Raw genomic sequence first — 18,712 nt, forward strand, 5'->3', positions numbered from 1 at the left:
TGAGGCTCCAGTACTTTGGCCACCTCATGAGAAGAGAAGACTCCCTGGAAAAGACCCTGATGTTTGGAAAGATGGAGGGCACAAGGAGAAGGGGACGACAGAGGACGAGATGGTTGGATAGTGTTCGCGAAGCTACCAGCATGAGTTTGACCAAACTGTGGGAGGCAGTGGAAGACAGGAGTGCCTGGTGTTCTCTGGTCCATGGGGTCACGAAGAGTCAGACACGACTAAACGACTAAACAACAACAATGAAGTACATATACATTACATGGGGAGTATCTCCCATTAAAGTGAGGCCTGCTTCCAAATAAAGCATGCATAAAATTGTGCTGCACCACCTTGATGCACCCTGCGAAGGTCAGAAAGACCCAAGTTGTTCTACAACCTGCACTTCAGAGACATCACAAAACCGAAAACCTGCACTGTGTGCCAAAACAGAATCCCTTTACATTCTACAGTCATACCTCGGGTTACAGACGCTTCAGATTGCATGATTTCAGGTTGCGCACTGCGCTGAACCTGGAAGTACCAGAACGGGTTACTTCTGGGTTTCAGCACTTGCACATGCACAGAAGTGCCAAATCATGCTTTGCGCATGCGCAGAAGCGCCAAATCACATGTTGCGCGGGTTGCGAACATGCCTCCCACACGGATCATGTTCACAACCCGAGTGTCCACTGTACTACAATACATTTTTATGGCTATATATACAGTCAGGAAGCACTGTATTTTTTAAAAAAAACAAAAGCTTGTCTTGTTCAGGGTGTATTTTGACTCTTTGTGGAAACCATGTATGACTCGGCCCCCCTGAGTCCAGCAATGATTAAGTGGTTGGTGAGACTATTCATTCAGCTTGCTAACATCAGAGATACAAACACCCCCACCTAGATCAGATTTAAAACGTGCGCACACACAACCTTGTTCCGTTTAACTGATTTATATATTAAAGGCAGTTATTACACTTTCAAAGGGAGACATGGATGGCTAGTTTAAAAGGCATTTCTACAGTAATTTATGATTACAAAAATATATCCTAAAAGGTATAAAAAAGGGTTGACAAATAAATACCCAACCTTGCTCCTAATTAAAATAATAACAATATACAAAAAAACATGTTTAGGCACCAAGATGTAAAATGTTGCTTGAGGCTTGGTCTCTGATCTCCATGTTCAAGAACTGCTTAAAATACACAGGAAGGATGTGTTAAATCAAGCATAATAGCTCTAAACAATATGCATTAAGTGGAGGGAATACCTTAATGCATTTCCCCAGACATAATTTAATATCACCACCTTTATAATAATAATTTTTTAAAGGGCAACTGCAAGGAAAGACCTTGCAACTGAGACAGTGATAATGATATAGGGCTGCCATATGTCAGTAATAAGGCAGTCGGATATCGTTGAAATGTCCAGGATAATCCGGATGCATGGCAACCCATGTCAGAAGTCTAGATTTGGTGCTTTCAAAAGCAAAGTTTTTGAAATATGGCAACCCTTTGATAATATGCATAGTCTTTATTGAGAAGTACCGTATTTTTCGCTCTATAGGACGCACTTTTCCCCCTCCAAAAATTAAGGGGAAATGTGTGTGCGTCCTATAGAGCGAATGCAGGCTGCGCAGCTAAGCCCAAAGCCAGAACAGGGAGAAGGAGCACTGTGCAGTGCTCTGTCTCCCTGTTCTAGCTTGGGGGTGGCTGCGCAAAGCCTCCGCAGGGCAGTGGGGTGCCTTCACCCCGCTGCTCTGCGGAGGCTTCAAAGGCTGCACTCCGTTGGCTTCAGGCAGCTATCCGCAAGCTTTCAGAGCACAGCAGGAGTTCCCGCTGCACTCCGAAGGCTTGCGGATAGCCGCCTGAAGCCTGGAGAGTGAGAGGGGTCAGTGCATACCGATCCCTCTTGTTCTCCAGGCTACGCTTCGCTGGAGAGGCGCTGCACAGTTTTCCCTCTCTGCGCAGTGCCCCTTCAGCGAAGCGGGAGGAGAAATGGAAGGGGCTTCGCTGAAGGGACGCTGAGCAGAGAGGGGGAGAATTTTTTTCCCCTGTTCTCCCCCTCCTATGGTCTGGTGCGTCCTATAGAGTGAAAAATACGGTAAGTGTCCTGAGTTCAGTGTGCCTTCCTCCCAGACAGATGAGATTAGAATTGCAGCCTAAATGGCAAGGTAGTGAATAAGCAAGGCCTAAGCTTCTATGCCATAGAAACAGTGAAGCCATAGCTTTGAAGCTCTATAGGAGGGATGAGAACCTATGCCCCGCCCACTTCCAGATCATGTTGAGCTCCCATCAGCTCCCGCCAGCAGGACCACTGGTCAAGAACAATGGGAGTTGGAATCCACCACTGTCTGGAGGACCACACATTCCTCAACCCTGCTCTACACAGTGGCGTAGCGTGGGGGGTGCAGGGGGGGCCGGCCGCACCGGGGGGGGGGCGCTCTCACACTCGCAGCTCTCTGCCCCCTGCTAAAATCCACGGGTTAGGGGGCGCAAATTACTTGCCTTGCCCCGGGTGCTGACAACCCACGCTACGCCACTGGCTCTACAGCCTGTAGTGAAACAGAAAATGGGGTACATGGAGGTGGAGAATGTTAATAAATGGCTATAGGTTTCCAAAGTGGATGGTACCATCCCCTGAAGGCCTGTGGTATTGCCTAGGGGGGAGCTAAAAGGCAAGGGTGCTTCATGGGGCACTGATGCTACAAATGACTTGAAAAGCTGGTATCACTGAATCAAATTAGCTTTGTTGAATCAATTAAAGCTAGAACCTTCAAAGTACAGTTGTACCTTGGATCTCAAATGCCTTGTGAGTCGAACATTTTGGCTCCCGAATGCCACAAACCCAGAAGTGAGTGTTCTGGTTTGCAAACGTTCTTTGGATCCTGAACGTCCGACGGGGCTTCCGTGGCTTCCGATTGGCTGCAGGAGTTTCCTGCGGCCAATCGGAAGCCACGCTTTGGTTTCCAAATGTTTTAGAAGTCGAAGGGACTTCCATATGACTTCCGAGGTACGACTGTAGTTTTAATTGGATTTGAACAAATGCAATTATTTGTTACTGCTTTGAATTTTACTGTGCTATTGTCTTCCGTAGTGAGTTGTGCAAATTGCTATTCTGAATAATATTTTTTTTATAAAGTAGGGTAGGGGGCGTTGGGGACGAGTTTATGGGACCAGGGGGGCAGTGGCTCAAAAAAGTTTGGGAACCCCTGCTATATAACATGGTTTACACGTTGCTATGTACTAAGTTAGTTGGCCTTACCATCAGCCTGACGAAGACCAGCATCCTGGGTGAAGATGTCACCCAGGATGTCATCCATGCATCATCGTTGGTGAGCACATGCTTGAGGTAGAGTAGACAGTTTTGCCAATCTGGCTTCCACCATAACCAGCAACCTCCCCATTGATACTGAGCTGGACAAGCGTATTGGCAAGGTGGCTATGGCAATGGCTCGCCTCTCCAGAATGGTATGGGAGAATGTGATGCTTAAAACCAAGACCAAGACGAAGGTCTACCAAGGTTGTGTGCTGTGCACACTGCTTTATGGAAGTGAGTCACGGGCAACTGCCAGGTGAGACATCTCAATGTCTTCCACATGCGCTGTGACAGGAAGATTTTGGACATTACAGGGCAGGGCAGAGTCTCAAACAAAGATGTCCTCTCCCAAACCCACATTCCCAGTATGTTGGTACTCCTGTCTCAGTGACATCTGTGTTGGCTTGGTCAATGGAAGATGGCAGGATCCCCAAGGACGTGCTCTATGGGGAGCTGGCTTCAGGCACCAGACCCATTGGCAGACCAACTCTTCATTACAAAGATGTCTGCAAACATAACATGAAGGCTGGCAACCTCAACCCCACTGTGTGGGAATCCCTTGTGGATAACCGCAGTGCCTGGAGACAAACAGGTAATGCATCCATAGCAGTGACCAGAGGAGGAATGACAGCTGGGAGGAGCTCAGAAGAGAAACGCCATGGTGCATCTGCAGCAGCACAACTGGATGCCTTCCTCTGCCCCAGCTGCAACAAAACAAGTCTCTCCCATACTGGTCTCTACAGCGACAGCAGACACTGTAACTGCGGGTGCCTGATGATCGTCTTCCAAAGCAACTACTCTATTCCAAACTTAAAAATGGAAAGCGTAATGCCGGTGGTCAACAAAAGAGGTTTAAAGACTGTCTCAAGGCAAATCTTAAAAAATGTAGTATAAACACTGTCAACTGGGGAACACTGGCCTGTGAGCGCTCCAGTTGGAGAACAGCCTTTATCAAAGGTGTCATGGGCTTTGAAGACACTCAAACTCAGGACGCAAGGGAGAAATGTGCTAAAAGGAAGGTACGCTTGGCAAACCCTCACTGTGATCAACTCCCACCCAGAAACCAATGCCCCCACTGTGGAATGACGCATGGATCCAGAATTGGCCTCCACAGTCACTTACGGACTCATTGTTAAAACCGTGTTTATGGAAGACAATCTTACTCAGCTACGAATGATCGCCAAAGAAGAAGAAGAACCTTACAACAGTTTGACTTCACTCCCAAAGGTGTATTCCTCCATTTGTCTCCCTAGACTGATGAATGCCAACCAAACCTGTGGTTCCCAAACTGTCATCCATTCAGGTGGCCTACAGTCTGTCTCTGGATTTGTGGTTTGAAGATGGGAGATGGCACATCCTTAGCATTAAATATTCAAACTGATTTTTAATTGTATTATACAGTGGAACCTCGGTTCTTGAATGTCTCAGTTGACAAACGTTTCGGAACCCAAATGGTGAAAACCCGGAAGTAAACGGTTCTGTTTTTGAACACACCTTGGAAGTCGAATGGCTTCCGCTGTGTATTTAGGGACATTTTTGATGTTTGAAGTTTTATTCTGCTTTTACTGTTCCGTTGGAAGGTGCCCAGAGTGGCTGGGAAAACCCAGCCAGATGGGCGGGGTATAAATAATAAATTATTATTATTATTATTATTATTATTATTATTATTATTATTATTATTATCATCATCATTCAATTTTCTCAATTGAATTTGCCAACAGCCCTTTGCACCTTAGTTGTCAGACATTTCAGAAGTCTTCCGGAAAAGATTGCATTTGACAGCTGAGGTTCCACTGTAATTGCGTCTATTATTTCTTGTATTCTATTTTACTATATTAGCACTTGAATTCTATGGAATACAGTACAAAATGATACACTATATAAGAAATAAAATAAGTGATTAAAATACAATTAAACATCATGCAGCATTGAGCACAGCACATTTACTACAACGGGAAGATAGTCGGCTAAGACTCAGCAATTTTCAAGTGGCTCATAGGAAGAAAGGTTTGAGAACCACTGTGCTAGACTAAACTCTAGGGTGGGCTATTTTAAAAAAATATTGATTTACATATAAGAAATGACAATGTATGAGGGTGGTTGTTTTTTAAAAAAAAAGTTCAGCATTGTTCTATTGTTGTTATAACATTATTTTCTGTCCTGGGAGAAAGGAAAAAATATATAGAAACCACTGCCAGCCTTTGATACAGTTAAGTGGATGGAATAAGAATTGGGAGAGACAGTGTGAGAGCCTCCTTTAATCATCTGTATGGCAGTCTGAGTAAAAGACTGGGGGCAAATTTAGCTAAATTCAGATGGCTTGGCTTTGTTCACTAGAGGCTGGGGGGTATTTAACTGTGAAATACATTGAAACAAAGATACAGAGCAAGCCCGGCAATGTTTTTGGGGGTGGAGGGGAGAAATGCTTTAAAATCTCATTTCAGTTGTGCTGTGTGAAGCCAACACGCATAGGAGCTTCCTTTTCTGGGAGGTGGGGGACCAGGATACAGAGTAGATACATACGTACCCAATCCTTGTAATTCCAAGCCCAACTGCTCCCATGTGTCATTTACCGTAATTTCTCCAGGTTAACTGCCACCACTAAGTGCTACCTTCCCTGTTGTTCAATCCCTGATACCAAAGCACCTCGCTTAGACAAAATACGCAGGGCCGTCTGACCAATAGGCGCTAGGGGTGTGGGGCACCCGGGCCCTGGGCTCTCAGGGGCGCCAGGCCAAGAGTCCGGGGCCTGAGAGTTGAGTCCGGGGAAGAGACTGCCATTTGGTCGGAGCGTCGTGGCGGATTCTTCTGCTGCAGGCGGCTCTGCTCCGCGAGTTCGGGGGCGACCGAGCCAGCAAGACACTGAGGCCGCCAGCTGGCTCTGCCCTCATGCGCACCTGGGACTGGGCAACCTGGAGGGGGCGCCAGGCGGATCTTTGCACCCTGGTACTGCATATCCTTAAGACAACCCTGAAAATACGACTGGGAAGAAGAAGAAGAGGAAGAGTTTGGATTTGATATCCCGCTTTATCACTACCCAAAGGAGTCTCAAAGCGGCTCACATTCTCCTTTCCCTTCCTCCCCTGCAACAAACACTCTGTGAGGTGAGTGGGGCTGAGAGACTTCAGAGAAGTGTGACTAGCCCAAGGTCACCCAGCAGCTGCATGTTCAGAAGCGGAGACGCGAACCCGGTTCCCCAGATTATGAATCTACCGCTCTTAACCACTACACCACACTGGCCCTCTGGAAGTAACATTTTGTCGCCTCCACTTTTCTTCCTAAGGCTGCAACCCTATAGCCATATACCTGGCAGTAGGCTCCTGATAGGGTTTGCTTTTAAAAACCAGCCCTAAGCCTTTAGAGGGAGGCCCTCACAATAACCTAGCGGCCATGGGCAGTGTGAGTTGCGCTGAATGCTAATCCTGCCCCACAGGAACATGCAAAACAGTGCTTCAAAACAGTTCCTGCAAAAACAGTGAAAGGGGCACGGTTACATGAAACCTTTCTTTCCCCCAGCCCCTGGCTCCAAGACAAAAGTATTCTCCGAAAAGAACGCTTGGCTCTGCTTTATAAAATCATAAAACCAGCCCAGCCAAAAAAGAGCTGGTAATGGGAATGCATACAAGAAAGAAACCATACAGAGATATCCCAGAAGAGCCTTCTAAGTTGAGGTCAGGCATAACTGAAGAACACCTTCCATTGAAATTGTTAGTTTTTGCACAAGCGAGTTATAAAAAGGTAAAGGTACCCCTGCCCGTTTGGGCCAGTCTTGCCAGACTCTAGGGTTGTGCGCTCATCTCACTCTATAGGCCGGGAGCCAGCCCTGTCCGCAGACACTTCCGGGTCACGTGGCCAGCGTGACAAGCTGCATCTGGCGAGCCAGCGCAGCACACGGAACGCCGTTTACCTTCCCGCTAGTAAGCGGTCCCTATTTATCTACTTGCACCCGGGAGTGCTTTCGAACTGCTAGGTTGGCAGGCGCTGGGACCGAGCAACGGGAGCGCACCCCGCCGCGGGGATTCGAACCGCCGACCATGCGATCGGCAAGTCCTAGGCACTGAGGTTTTACCCACAGCGCCACCTGCGTCCCAAGCGAGTTATAAGTTGAAGCAAATCTTCACAAAGGTGAGCAGGCCTGTGCAAAGTAGCTCGCTGATCCCTCAAGGTTTGTCTTATTCGTGACTTTAGAGCTAAGAGGGTTTCTACTGAGATTAGGTAAACCTCTAGATCAGAATGTGAGAAGGTTGTTCCAGACAGTAATGTGCGTGTTTTTAAACTGAAACGCCGCAACCTTTTCCTGAATTAAATTTCATTTCATGTTTCCTATTTTATTGTTTTAACAGCAGGTATAAAAGTACAAAGGAATTAATCTAAGTTTACTTTTGAGGAATGGATGTTATTAAACAGGGCTCCCACTGACTTCATTAGTTTTTAACAAAGAAACTGGCTGTAGCATCCTACTGGCCGAAAGGGATGCTGACAGTTGTCACTATAATTAAAAAATAAATTCAGAGAGGAGGTGAGTCACAATGGTTTTTTTTTTTTTTTGCTCTGATCAGTGCACACAGGGAATGAGAATTCCCCACATTCTATACAAACAGTGGTACCTCAGGTTACAGACGCTTCAGGTTACAGACTCCGCTAACCCAGAAATATTACCTCAGGTTAAGAACTTTGCTTCAGGATGAGAACAGAAATTGTTAAGCAGCGGAGCAGCGGCAGCGGGAGGCCCCATTAGCTAAAGTGGTACCTCAGGGTAAGAACAGTTTCAGGTTAAGAATGGACCTCCAGAACGAATTAAGTTCTTAACCCGAGGTACCACTGTATTTGTAAAAATTATTTAGATTGTGGGTGCATTTTATTAATGTACAATGTCTAGTAATTTTAAATCAAAACAGTGATAGGACGGGAAGGGTCTTGCTTAATGGTAATGAACAGGCCCATCAAAACTGTGCAACATCATTGCCAGTTTTACAGAATATTGTAGAGTACAGTGGTACCTTGGGTTACACATGCTTCAGGTTACATACGCTTCAGGTTACAGACTCAGCTAACCCAGAAATATTACCTCGGGTTAAGAACTTTGCTTCAGGATGAGAAAAGAAATCGTGCTCCTGCGGCGCGGCAGCAGCGGGAGGTCCCATTAGCTAAAGTGGTCCTTCAGGTTAAGAACAGTTTCAGGTTAAGAACGGACCTCTGGAACGAATTAATACTTAACCCGAGGTACCACTGTATTTGTCTCAAAAGAAATAGCAAGAGAACACTGCTTTGTATTTGTAAAAGCTGGGGGAAGGAGGAAAACAGTGCACTGAGTCACTGCAAACTCTGGTGACATTCACAAACACGATATGCTCAGCAGTGGCGTAGCGTGGGTTGTCAGCACCCGGGGCAAGGCAAGTAATTTGCGCCCCCTAACCTGTGGATTTGCGCCCCCTAACCCGTGGATTTGCGCCCCCTAACCTGTGGATTTGCCCTAACCCCAGATGTTGCGCCCGGTGCGGCCGGCCCCCCCTGCACCCCCCACGCTACGCCACTGATGCTCAGCAAAAGCAGAGACACTTGCTATTGCTTCTTTTTCCCTTTGAAGGGGGACTAAACTTCATTTCAACTCCCACTCAATCCCTCTCTAAAAAACAACCCCCATTCATTTTGCCTGTACAGAGGACTGATTAAGGCCTCCCTCGCTTTCAACATCTCAAGGTGCCTTTTGCAAGTGCAGCTAATGTACCTGCGTTACACCCTGATTTTTGATATATTCACTCATGTCCTGCAGGAAGTTACTCAATGCTGTGTAAACTACAGCAGGCCAAATGCTAAAGAGATTATTGACGGGCATTTGTGAACTCACAAATCTTCTTCTTGAGAGGTTAGACAACATTGCATCGAGCAAATGTTATCCCACAGTTTACTGTCACTTTCCTTGTCAGAAAAAGCCCAGCAAGACTGTTGCACAACAGCTCCAGATGAACTTTAATTGCACAACCTGAATTTGCCAGTATACAACTGAATTCCATCCAAAAACAGCAACAGTCTGTAATAGCGCCCATAGTAACTTCATACATCTCAATATATTGTTGGCACAGCCAGTATGAATAAGCACAATTTGGATCTAGTATCATCTGTTTACATGAGATTCCGTTTTTAAAATTATTATTTCTTCCATCCCCACTGACTACTTTTGTTGTTAATTACTTGAGCATATGCTGTGTGCCCCTTGGGAGTTAGTTAGCATTAAGATATATTGGTTTCACAGTGTCAAAGTATAGTGAAAATATGCCAGATCAATAGAAGAAATTTTGCCTGTTTGAATTATTCCTGCTACTTTAGGACAACATATCGTATGTCTGCTCAGATTAGAAACAGAAGTGCATGCCTTCTGGTTCCTAGAAAACCTTGGGAATAAATAGGCCATGCAAAATTCAAGCTGAACTGCATGCTTTTTAAGAATTTGGGCAAATGTAAATAGAAAGCATTTGTTATCCTTTCGAAAGTAGAAATGTTTCTTCATTCTATAGAAATGTGCGCTCTCTTTCCGTAGATCTGAACAGTTAATCTCATTGCCAGCTAACTCAGTTTAGACTGTAATACTATACTGCTACTAACATGCTCAAAGTAGAGGCTTATACAAAGTGTATGTATTCAAGACCACTTCAAGAAGTTTTCTTTAGTGAAACTTGCTTTAGAGCAAATCAGACAGTAATAGCTAAATTCTGCAGTAGACTCTGAAAAACCTGCGGGGGGAGGTAGCTGTCAAAACTATCATGAGCTTAATTCTTCATTTCTAAAGTGGTGGAATTTGTTTCATGGTCCTGCAACTGTAAATATGCAGTGTTAAACCTCACAGTAGTGTGACCCTATTACAAGCCTCTGAGGCTTGTGCAATGAAGTTTAAATAACACAGTGGGATTTTCTCTTTGTAAATAACCTATAAGCCATTTCCCAAAGTCATACTGTGAAGTTAATCTAGATCTTTGTGGGTGGTAGATGTGAGGAAGGAAAAAAAAGGACATGCACACACACTGACAGCGCACTACTTTTGTTCCCTTGAATTGGGAGTACTGTTTCCTTTATGATACCTCCAGCCTCCTACTGTATAGTCAAATATCTGTGAATGGTGGACCTTTGACTCCATTCACACCAGTGAGCCAAAAGTTATTCCCATTAAAAAGTTACAAGTTTTTGCGCAAGAGGTCTCAGCTGAATTCTTGGATTGTCCCTCTTCCTAGCTATTAACTTGCTTCTCCTTATTTTCACTCATTCATTGAGTAGAGCGGTTAGTTCGTCCCCCTAACAAGGCCCAGAATCTGGTTTTTGAAAGGTGGCTGTTGCGTAGAAAACTAGCAATTAATATTTACGGGAGGCAAAGAACTGCATCCAGTTGACCACACGGTTAAGTCATTCTGTAGCTGGCATCGGAAAGGCTCTGTCTCAGAAGCTGGAGCCAGGAGTACGTCAGCAGTGGGGAAAAACCTGGTGTCCGTGAAGTTAACTCGTTATTCAAAGAAACAAAACAGCTGAGTCATAGTGGTCACAGCAACCCTTCCCATTAGGTCTTGCCCCAATGAGACAGTTGCAGATAGAAGGTCTCCCCCTTCCCACTGCTCTCTAAGACTCTTCTTGCAGTTCCTTCCACAGCAGCGTAAGGCTCCATCGTCTTGTTTAACATTGCTCCACCCTGTTTATTTCTCTGTATGTTCTGGGAGACCAGGGGGGACGGAAGCTGGTCGTAGCAGGAGGGGGAGACTCCCTAGATTCTTCAGCAGCCTGCCTCATCTCTGCCTCCTGGGCCCCCTCCTCTCCTGACCCTGAGTCTGGACTGCTCTTTGCCGGAGCCTCTTCCTGCTCACTATACCCTGTAGCCTCTTCAGCTTCTGACACATTCTGTTCCCTCTTTGTTTGTTTTAATACTGCTGTACAGTGATACCTCGGGTTAAGAACTTAATTTGTTCTGGAGGGCTGTTCTTAACCTGAAACTGTTCTTAACCTGACGTACCACTTTAGCTAATGGGGCCTCCCGCTGTCGCCGCGTGATTTCTGTTCTCATCCTGAAGCAAAGTTCTTAACCCGAGGTACTATTTCTGGGTTAGCGGAGTCTGTAACCTGAAGCGTCTGTAACCCGAGGTACCACTGTATTTTCTATTTTTGTTACTGTTGTTTGATTTTATCGCTATTTTCATATGACTATTTTATATCGTTTTACACAAGCCTCTTAGAGGGTTGGGTTTTGTTGTTGTTCTTAAGCAAAGCATTATATAAATCTCGATAAATAAATGAAATCCTGTCTAAGAGGCTCGTTTCTTGCTTCCAAGATGGTTATTGTTCTTCAGCTTAAAAACATAAATTATCAAGTGCATAATCAGTGTAGCTATTTAATGGGAAATGGTATAATTGCAAGAGTGAAATTAACTTTCCCAGTAAGAACTACCCTGAGGAAGGCAGGTGAGAAGGTTGAAATAAAACGTTCTAGCTGTAGAAACCTGCCTGAGGTTAGTATTTCTGCCAACACTGACAAAACAAGTTTGATAAATGGTCTTAAAACACTTTCTATAAAAATATAAACATGTCACTAAAATAAAATTATTCCTGCTCGCAGTTGATAAATGTCTGTCTGATCAAATTTTTAAAAATGCCTCGCATTGTTTTTAGGCAGCTTCCTTTGTTGAACCAATTGCACCACCTTCCAATTGTCCAAACTCTGTATTAAATTACTGCTGTACTCATGTACGCGCACCTGAGTTCAAAACAGGCATAGATCACATTGAATAGGAATGGTACACAGGTGAAGTATTTGCCTCACTTCTCCTTTGTGGAGTCTTGCACATGAGCTGATTCTGCCCTCCCCCCCCCCCCAACACTTCTGTATTCGGAAGGGAAATGTTTCAGAAGATGCTTAGTGTTTCTTTTCCATGTGCATATCTTCACTAAGAAGTAATATAAGGAGAAGCCCAGAATTAGCGACTGGAGTATGGAATTGCCCAAGAAAGATGTCAAATTATTTTTTTGTATGCCACAACCGCTGCTCAAATTTTACTAGCTAAGAATTGGAAAACACAAGATGTCCCAACAGTGGAGGAATGGCAGATGAAGATGATGGACTTTTCGGAGCTAGCCGATCTGACTGGAAGAGTCCGGGACCAGTAGGAGGAGGACTACCAGGAGGAATGGATGAAATTCAAAGATCATTTAGTTAAATATGTTAAGTTAATTTAACTGGAAAAGCTTGCAAATACCAGATAGGCTTAGGATTTAAATAAGTAATGTGATGAATTAATATGTTTAATGCTGAATTGGAAAGAAAGAAAGATGTTAAGTGATTAAGTTAATTTTTTAAGAATTTAGGTTTTGGAAAACCATTAAAATGGGATACACTGAAATTCAACCAGGGGTATATGAGGAAGTCACTTAACAATGTTATGAAGTTTGGTTTAAATACGGTTGAGATTTATGTTTGTTCGTTTGTTTAAAAAAATTCTGGAAAATTAATTTTAAAAATGGGGGGGGGGGGGGAGAGAATTAGCGACTGGAGTAAGGGCATCCTTAATTAAATGGAGTTTAATTACATTGCATGCCATAGGATTTTGCCATCACTCTGCAAAGAGGAGGAAGAGGAATGATAGAATCATAAAGTTGGAAGAGACTCTTTGGATCATCTAGTCCAATTCCCTGCAATGCAGGAATATGCAGCTGTACGGCGATCAAACCTTCGACCTTGGCACTATCAGCACCACGCTTTAACTAAGCTGGGCATGTCTATAAATTCTTTCTAAAGCTGTGTACATTACAGTTGTACCTTGGTTCTCAAACGTAAGCCACTGCAGGAGTCCATTTGACTCCCAAAACTGTTCGAAAACCATGGCACAGCTTCCAATTGGCTGCAGGAGCCTCCTGTAGTCAAGCAGATTTCAAGTTGGACATTCAGCTTCCGAAAAATGTTCACAAACCGAAACACTCACTTCTGGGTTTGCGGCGTTCAGGACCCAAAATGTATGAGTACCCAGGTGCTCGAGAACCTAGGTATGAAGAAGAAGAAGAGTTTGGATTTGATATCCCGCTTTATCACTACCCTAAGGAGTCTCAAAGCGGCTAACATTCTCCTTTCCCTTCCTCCCCCACAACAAACACTCTGTGAGGTGAGTGGGGCTGAGAGACTTCAGAGAAGTGTGACTGGCCCAAGGTCACCCAGCAGCTGCATGTGGAGGAGCGGAGAGGCGAACCTAGTTCCCCAGATTACGAGTCCACCGCTCTTAACCACTACACCACACTGGCTCCCTGTAGTGGCCTAAAATGCAGCTAGGTCATTCCTCCCCACCCCACCCCAATTCGGACCAAAGGTTGTTTGGGGGGAAACACATCAAAATGCATAAGAAAAAACCAGGATAGATATAGATTGTCTATTCTCTGAACGCTGCTTTTCAAACCAGCAGTGAGAGCACATGGGTTGCCGAGTAATCAAGAGGGTGTGTACAGCCTAAGTCTCTGGTAGCATTTTTCAACTTGGGGCAAAATGGAAACAATTTGGTTTGTTGGCTCCACATCAAGAAGTTCCTGTTTCTGCCTTAAAATCTCTGCCCTCTGGCTACATGGAGCTAGGTAAGAATGAAAGCACAGAAGATAGGCTTCAATTAAATGGAAGATTGAGTATCAGCTGGTAAGGACCAGGTTGACAGAGTAAACTGTAATTATGTAGCTCCAAAGCTAGGAAATGTCAATTAACAGGGTGCTAAAAGGCATTTGGTGCTCTAGATTAATTAGTTAATGTTAGCAAAGGGCTCTTGAAGATGGAAAGTGTTGCAAGCTAAGTAGTATAATCACAAATCAGAATGATTCCCCTAAAGGAAAATATGCACTGGTTTTCTCAAACTGCTCCTATAAAGAGCCATCATTTCTGCATATTTTCTTCAAAATGTCCACATTTTGGGATGTGGGGAAGAATGCATTATTCTTTCTTTTCCACCCCCTGAAATATATAATGTGAAAACTAAGCAAGTGAGGCACGAGTTCCATAACCAGTCTTACAAATGCACAATATCCTGGACCAATAATACCTAGAGTAGTAAAAATATTTTCCACTGGTGGCTTATATTAAGTTTTTATGAGTAAAGAAAAACATACATTCTGAAGTGTGGTGGATATGTTTCTTTCCACCACAAAGCCTTGCGCACACACAATTCTGTTCTTCAAACCACCTAGGTTTCAAAACTAGCCCCTTTCCCTATGAGTAGTCAGTTCTCGTATTCTGTACTTAATGTTTTATTCAATTGCTTTGCTTTAAAAAAAAAAGCAAGCTGCATATATTTTAGGTGGGGTGGAAATAAAACAAATAGCCAGCTGTTCTCAATGATCAATCCCTATTCATCCATTATGAGTAAGGTCCCAAATTCAGGTTCCTCCTCAATCTGGAGAAGACCTGAGTGACTCCCACAATTTTAGAACTTTATTTCACACCTGCCCTGAATTCATCTCCGTGATCCTGTCCCATCTGAACTTCAGCTGCTGCTTTTAGAACTTGACCTCTTGCCTGGCTTGGACTGCACTACCTACTCCTGGACCTAATGACCTTGGATGTTGAGTATGGGACCGCTGGAAATCGTGGGCTGAACTACTTTGCCCTATCAGAATGATAGCCAGCTTCTACCATATTTCAAAAATTGACTGTTTCAGGCCCAATCCATGCAAAACACTGTGGAGTCCCGAGGCAGAGCGGGCAGTTAGGGGAGCTGAGAAGACATTTCCAAGTCTTCTTGTGTTTTGTATTCTCTTGTTGGGTCTTGCTTCCTCCTGGTGGTATGCCATGATTGGCTGCAGACTGAGTTGAAATCTTCACCTCTCTCGAATGGGGTGGGGCAGTGACCTAAGCCTCTCCAGGAATATTGGCGAGTGTGTCTTAACTCACACCACTTCTTTTGTAGACATAACATGCTGCTATCATTGATGAGACTAACATCTGAGCGAGTTCCTCTGCTCTGTTACCTAACCTCCAATTTTGATTGGAGGAAGTATGCGTGGAGGAACACTGACAGCAACATGGTGGTGTTAAACAATAACAGACATTTAAGTAGAGCAAGCAGGGATGGAGGCACAAACAGGATAATAGAAGTTTGACTAGAGCAAATGGAGGAAGAGACTGAGGGGGAAAGTGGTGGTTTAAAACAAGGTTTCAATGCAGCAAGAAGAGAGTTGGGAACAGATCTGTTGTGGTATCTTTTTGGTGTTAGCTTCTGTTCTGTACCCATCTCTGCTATTACTCATTGTTAGAGTTTTTTAAAAACAAGAACAACAGGTGTTGTGTATTGAAGTTCTCACCCTGGCCACCAGGAGTATCGTGTATATAGTTTTCACTCAGGTCCGCGTCAGTTACTTTAGGTGGGAAACCCTGGGTTGTTGTTGCTACAATGTTGACAGCCGGCTGCCTATAAAAGCAGGCCGGCTGAGCTGTTTGTTGTTCAGTTCTATTCCAGTTTACAAATAAAGAGCTGCTTTGGAGAAATTGCTGCACCGTCTGCTATGTCTACCCACTATTTAACAACAACCCTCCTTTTCCGATCTGTTCAGACCTCTCCCACCACTTTCTGATCTCTGTGTCCTTCCATTCCAGCTCCCATCCCTTTGCCATTGTGCAGCCTTCTTTCTCTTATGCTCCCCTACTCCACTCTGACTTCATACAAATCCCAGTTCCTGGTGAGTGATTCCAACTCCCCCAATGGGAGCTGCATGATGACAAACTTACATTTTATTATATAGTAACATTTTTATTATATAGTAAGATTGTTAACAAAAACAAACGATAAAAAGTGAATACTTTCTCCTGTCATCAAGTCTTTGAGGATTTCCCATTTGTTTGTTTTGATCCCTGTTATCAGTTTAATTCTATTTGTCTGAACGGCATGGATTGTATTTGACTGATTTTTAGGTGTTTTTATTCTTGATTGTAAACTATTTTAAGGGAGTGGTAAAGTAGTGTATAAGTTTAAATATAAGTAAAATAGCACCCCAAATTACAAGTCGAAGCAATAGTTTCCTGCAATCTGATAATCTTAACAGATGTTTCATATTAAACTATTCCTTCTTAAAGAACTGCTTCAGTGTCTGCAACAGGGCTTTTAAAATAATAAATAAATAAATAGCTATACAACTTTAGATTATAAGAAAAATCAAACTATGCCAAAAACCTGACATAAACATTTGTATAACCTGAAATGCCTACCTAGCTCACCCCCCTTTCTTGTTTCTGACTCAGATCAGGTTACCTTTTCTGCTACTGTAGAAATTGATGGAACCGTTTTCTTTTAGAATTGCATGGTATTTTTATAGCTAAATATGGACCTAATTCCTGCACAGTTTGAGGCCGAAATCAAAACAATTTGATTTCAGTGTCTTTCAATATCCCCAAATTCCTGACTTAACTGTCTGTTTTCCAATCAATTCCGATTTTCCACTGGAACCCTCTGAGATCTGGTTACATGTATAGAGTACAACTGACGTACCCAAGGAAACACAGGGTGGTAACACCTCTATTGTCTATGAAGACTCTTGGCACTATACCCCAATAAAATTGCCCATAAAGGTATGTACTTCCACCTTCAGTGGGAGTGCCAACCAGGGTAAAATTTTGTGAAATGGTATTTATAAAAATTAACCAATTATAAAACAGTGTTACCAATAGCAACTTAAGCACGTCTGGGGATATGGGATGGTCCTGATGAAGAAGAGACCAAGTAATGGGTTAATGTAATATGATTATTTCAAATATTTTCAGGGGATTACTAAGGAAGAATGGTGTAACTGAGCATGGTTAATAGCAAGGGTTTGCCTGGTGAGGAGCAACCCAGACCCTGAAACTTTGGGGCCCAAATCTGAGAAGTAAGGTGGCCCCTAGTGATGTAATAGGGTATGGGCTTCAATTATGTCAAAGGGGGTGGGCCCCGGTGATGTCATTAAGCAAGACACATTAAGTATTTACTCCTGTCACTGAAAGAACATTATTCAAATGAAAAGAAGTACAGTGGTACCTCAGGTTAAGTGCTTAATTCGTTCCGGAGGTCCGCACTTAACCTGAAACTGTTCTTAACCTGAAGCACCACTTTAGCACAATTTCTGTTCTCATCCTGAAGCAAAGTTCTTAACCTGAGGTAATATTTCTGGCTTAGCGGAGTCTGTAACCCGAAGCGTATGGAACCTGAAGCGTATGTAACCCAAGGTACCACTGTATTAACAAATAAGCAAATATATCACTGGTTGGAAATTAAGATAGAAATCTTGGCTGAAGTTGGGGTTCCCAGGTCCCGCTGAAATGAGAAGAATCAGTAACTAACTAATTAATGAAGAAGCCCAAAGGAATTGCTAGGTAGTGAAACAAGGAATGAATGCTGACAAAGGCTGCAAGCAAGGGAAAGCACGTGGGAGACATTTTGACCCCACTGTTCTCTAACCGAAAATGTGCACATTCAGCACAGCCCTAGCATACAGCAAGAGGCAAAGGATTTTGTGACCTAACAAATCTCAAGCTCCCAAGGAAACTAACCCAATAAATAATAATAAAAAGTATGCAGATAGAAAGCCAGCAGGGGTGTGGAGGCTAACCTGCACATCTGTAACTCTTTGTCCACTGGAAAAAAAGTTGTGTGTGCAGAGGGAGTTCTTGGTGCAAGGAGCTTGTGGCCTTCAGGAAAAGAGTTCATTCCCTTGAGGCCAAGATGGCTGACCTGGAGAAGCAGAGAAGATGGTGGATTTGAGGATGCCACAGCTGTGTCCGGCTCCCCCACTGTCATGGTGAAGGGGCTGCAGAGGAGGAAGGTGTCTGAGGAGGAGGGAAGAGCTCCCTCAGAAGGGACCCATTACTTGGGGGATGAACAATTATCCTCTTGTGTTGCCAGGGGGCAGGAAGATCCTGGCAGTGGGTGATCCAATCATTAGGGACACAGGTGGGCATACACACTGCATGGTGCCTTGCCTGTTTGGCACAGAGATTGGGGATGCAATGCATCATCTAGATAAATAGAGTTTGGGAAGGGGTCTGTAATCGTGGTGCATACAGGCATGAGGAAATATAGCTGTGCAGTCCTGGAAACCTAATTTAGGTTGCCATGTTAAAAGCTAGAACCTTCAAAGTACAGTCGTACCTTGGATCCCAAACGCCTTGCGAGTCAAACCTTTTGGCTCCCAAACACCGCAAACCCAGGAGTGAGTCTTCCGGTTTGCGAACGTTCTTTGGAATCCAAACATCCGACAGGGCTTCTGCAACTTCCGGTTGGCTGCAGGAGATTCCTGCAGCCAATCAGAAGACGTGCTTTGGTTTCCAAACTTCTTGGAAGTCGAACGGACTTCCAGAATGGATTCCGTTCGACTTCCGAGGTACCACTGTAGTTTAAGTTGACTTGTAGGCGTAGCTGCGTAGTCTCAATGCATGGTTG

This window comes from Podarcis muralis, chromosome 11 (genome assembly GCF_964188315.1).
Source record: "Podarcis muralis chromosome 11, rPodMur119.hap1.1, whole genome shotgun sequence".
NCBI lineage: Eukaryota > Metazoa > Chordata > Lepidosauria > Squamata > Lacertidae > Podarcis > Podarcis muralis.